This window comes from Lepeophtheirus salmonis, chromosome 6 (assembly GCF_016086655.4).
Source record: "Lepeophtheirus salmonis chromosome 6, UVic_Lsal_1.4, whole genome shotgun sequence".
Lineage (NCBI taxonomy): Eukaryota > Metazoa > Arthropoda > Copepoda > Siphonostomatoida > Caligidae > Lepeophtheirus > Lepeophtheirus salmonis.
The window spans coordinates 22,712,893-22,717,901 of record NC_052136.2 but is presented as its reverse complement, the minus strand read 5'-3'; positions in this window follow the sequence as shown (position 1 = coordinate 22,717,901).

Genomic DNA, 5,009 nt, shown 5'->3' with positions numbered 1-5,009 from the left:
TAGGGGATTTTTTCTTTCAATACCCGGTTTAATTTTCCAAAGCTGTTTGAGGAACTTCTTCGTGTTCTCATGAAAGACGGAGAATAACTGATGATTTCTTGGGGAGATATAAGTTTTAAGTCCTTGTTGGACTCAGAGTAAAGTTGAGTATCGACATAAAAGTAATTCCTGCTTATGTCCTTTCCAGATTTGTAGTTGGGCGTGAGTGGACTATTGGTCGAAAACATGTTAGCCGAAAGACAATTTGCGAAACGGACATGACGCCGAAGAACCATTTGTATCATTAGACCAAAAAATGATATTTAAAATATTTATATACCTATGTAATTAAAAATTCAGTCGTTTGCCTCTCCACAACCTCCTCCTCTTCTTTTTACACATCACGGATGTTAACGAAGTAGAAATCACTGTTCTTGCCTGATATTATGCTTGTTTGTCAATCCATGAGTATTTTCCAATATGAATAATCAATCATACCGACAAATAATTAATTGAAATGGAAGAAGTGATTACTACTTCTTCCATTTCAATTGCTATCGGGTTCGTTTATTATTTTATTTATTTTGAGTACTATAACGGTATATGATTCGACTACATTCCAACTTGATTTTGTATTGCTTTTGTTTGATGATTATTAATTAATATAATACAAAAGAAATATTTTTGCTACAAAATAACACTAATTAGTTTACTAATATGGCATATAAATAATACTTATTTATCATATATTTATTTTAAATTGAATTAAAGTACATAAATATCATTTTTTGGCCAAATGTAATGGTCCTTCGGCAAATTGAGTTTCCATGAAAATATTTTTGGTACGGTTAACATGTTCATTTCTAATCTTTGTTCTCCCACACACTTATTTTATAAAACTATAAATATAAGAGTCTTTAAACCTTCTTATTTCAATTTAGTGATCGCAGTTTTTATAGATTTCCATCACTATGGAAATCTAATTTAAAAATGTCTTTGGTTAACAAAAAGTTTCTAATCTATTATAATTCTTCATAATTAGGATAATTATATTAAGGATACATCATCAATAGTCCCTCCAGTTATTCTGGGATTTACATCTCATTCATTAACTTCATCCTTTAACTAAAATACAGCCACTGGGAATATTCTCCAAATATTTAATTTATCATTTATACTTATAATTTAGTACATTGAACTATATGATACGATATTTAGTCATAATCAAAAATACTTCTACTATAAATACACAGATTTAAAAAAATGCTATGATACTTCCATCTATTAACAATGATTGAAATATAAGTTTTATGATGAGTGGTTTCTATTTTCCGTCCGACCTGTCCTTGAGTTGTCTACCGTTGTTCTTGTTGTTGTTAAATATGTATTTTTTCCTCCTTAAATCAATGTATATATATCGTATATGATGAATGTGTTTGGGTATTTACGATGTTTATAAGGCACAGGTGAATGTTGACTTCATTTTTAAAGCTACTAAGGAACATATAAAATGAAGCTAGGATATTGGAAATTATATCAAAATAGGGCATGAAAAAACTAAATAGACATATATTATCCGCAAGGTGTCGTAACATTATTCCATTTAGTAATAAGCAAATCAGTTAATAACCACTCACGAGAACCAATCTGACACTTCTCATCCTAACTTCAAAAAAAAAAAAAAATCTTTATAAAGAAATGTCCACAAATTTCTGATGTTAACCCCTACCCTCAAATAAAAAATATGGGTACACTCCTTTTCGTAATACAGTCTCGTCATGTTCAGTCTCGGTCCAGTTATGTTCAGTCCTGCATATCAGTTCTAAAACTGATACAGTTTGGCCCTTGATAATGTCACTCAACTTTTTTTTAAAATAAGTTCTAGTATTACTAGTCCGAAAGACCATTAGCCTAAGGACTAATAGGATGAGTCCTAAGACTGGAATGGACAGAATAAATAAGGGCTGAAAGAACACTACCTGTAAGTGCATTTGAATTCCCCTACAGGACATTTTATCTTATAATTTTTAGTAGAAAAAGTATAAAAAAATACTGAAGCACCGATAAATATTTTGGTACCGGATTTAGTTCGAAAGTATTGCTATCGTGACAACACTACAATTGACTATCCTTGAAAAACAAACGCATTGTATTGAATATCATAATAAAACTTTCTAATGAGGAACTTATTATTTAGAATCAAAGAATTGAATATCTGTTTTATAGGATTGTATTAAGAGGGCATTACCACCACATATTTCTCCCTCATGATATACTTCGTGGAGGGAGATAGTTGATAAACATTTTTGTTTTTCGTGATTTTTTTTTGCCATATACAGTATGGATTTTTTGCCGTGGTTAAATCATGTTGATATATTTTAAAACCGAATCTTAAAAAATTTTTAAAACCATTTTTAAATGTGTGTATCATACTTATAAAACGAGTTATCTTTGTTTAAAGTCGAAAATAGGTGCTTTTTATTCAAAAGCTCATAGCTTCAAAAAGTTTAAAAGTATCTCATTGCATAGCTGAAAGTATGAATTTTAATTCTTAAAAAAAGAGCCTCCCCAAACACACTCTATATAATTTTTAATTTGAGGTAAGGCTACGACAATATTTCAAGGATGAAACTCATTTTTGAATTTATCTCATAATAAAAGTTCATATATAGTTATGCTCCAGCTAGAAGAGATGGAAACAAAGAGAGAGAAAAAGAAAAAGTAGGGGAGAAATTTAAAAAATAAGAAATGCAATCTATCCTGAGAGTGTATAATTCCGAATTTGGTATCGGTGTTCATCAATGGAGAAGAGTGCAAATGCAGGAATGAATCCCTGCTGAACTTTACCTTTAATTATAATTAATAATGATAACCACGCATTTCTCAACTTGCTCAATCAAAACAAGGACATTTAGGACTTTTGTAAAGAACGAGATAGATAAAAATGTAACCTTTCTCTACATATATTCAGAGTTCAAAATGCACAAAGATAACCTTCTTTTTATATTGGGTAGCAATCAAGCTGTAGAATTGGTAGGGAAGTAAGCGTGGTTTCATTTTAGAGGCGAGTTTCTTAAGTTTTCCTAGAAATACAGTCAGTTGCTATCATTAATTGGAATAGTGAGTCTGGTGGCAAAAATAAAATTTGCCACAAAATAGTTTAATTTCCAAATATCTGAGTTTTTATTGATTTTATGGAAATCAGTTAGTTGCTTCCATTTTATGTATACAAAAAAAAGATTTTTACAATTTATTTCATAACTTGAAATTTGCCTAATTTTTTGAAAGGAAATGACTCCTCAGATAATGATATTAATTAGTTTTTTAAAATCAAGTAATTAAAACCAGGTTGATTCCGGAAAACAACATTTCAAAGATATTTGTATAATTATCAATAATTAATTACTTAATCAACTAATCATCCAAAGTTATAAAAATAAGGTAAGGTTGGTATTACATTTTATGTTATAGATGAAATAATATATGTGTTTAGATGCTAGAATGAGTTTTCAAACCCGTCTGGATTATTGTTGCATCCATAAGCACAGATATTTGTGTAAAAGTTATTTGTCTAATCATAGGATATGAACCAACACTTATCAAATTATCAAAGATCTATATAATGTTAAAGGACATGGATCAAGAAAAAGTTGGTTTGTGTGTATGTAATTTTTAATAAAGAAACTAAGTTGTCTGAAAACCAAAAGTTTGTTTATTATTTACATGTGTTGGTGTTCGGTCTAGGATTTCTAGACCGATTTGATAGCGTTATAATTTTAATTAATTCGATCCACCTTCGATCCGTTGAATTGAAAGGAAGATTTTTTTTTCCAGAAACGGAAATTTCGGTGCATGCTCTGAATGCTAAATCAATCTAGAAAAGAACTAAAAACCAAAAAATTTGGTCGCAGACCGAGTGCTCAACACTATTATGTCCAGTACGATTCATTTTTTTTAGGTTTTATGAGCTCATATTTTATTAGAAAACTGTTATATCGTACACTTCGTACCGAAACCTTAGTGTACCTAAGTCTAGTCCGTCTCCTTAGATATGCAAATAACCTCATAAGAAAATTTCTTAGAGACAACACATCAAAAATAAAATATTTGATGAGGTTTAGTGATATAAATCTAGCCGACTCAATAAAGTATGAAATCAAGTTGTTTTTTTTACATATGGGAAAATAGACTCACCATTTTAGTCAAGTTTAGAAAAATCATCCAATCAACTCGAATAGCTCGAGTTGACACACTTCTATATTGAACATAATGGTAGGAATAAAGGTTATATTGGATCATTAATGAGTAAAATTATGAAGAGCTTGTCAGGAGAATATTTGATTATATTCATTATTGATTCCAACAAATTAATAAAACAAACTTTTACTCCCGGATATTTATAATAGCATCACCTCTTGCTTCCTTTAAATCAAAAGGATGTTCCCTTAAGGGAATTAGGGTATTTCATTATGTGACCAGGAAATACAATTTGAGTATTCAATGAGTTGATACAATTTGACAGAATTGAATAAAACAATTGCTCTTTTGGAAAGATATAATATCTTTAATATTATATATATATATCTATATTTTATCTTTTTATATTTTAAAGCAAATTTTGTCTGTTCAACAACGCATTTTGGATGTTGCGTTGTGACAAAATTGAGTGTGAATACTGGGTGCACTGTATATTGTGTATTGTATTATTCCCCCTCAAGCTGTTGTTCTTCTTCTTTCATTCTCGAGGAGAAAACATCTATTTATGTACTCATTTAAATGGTGAGTAATACTGATGATTTGTTTCAGAGTTATCTTTAATATTATATATATTTATATTTTATCTTTTTATATTTTAAAGCAAACTTTGTCTGTTCAACGATGCCTAATAACGCAGTCCAATGCTGGGTACTATTGTTATCTTAAAATTATAACATGATGACTTTTTCTGTTGGAAAAGTCCCAGGAATAATAGAAATCACTCCTTACTCCTTGTGTAATGTAAGGAGATATGATATTACAGGATTTATTTA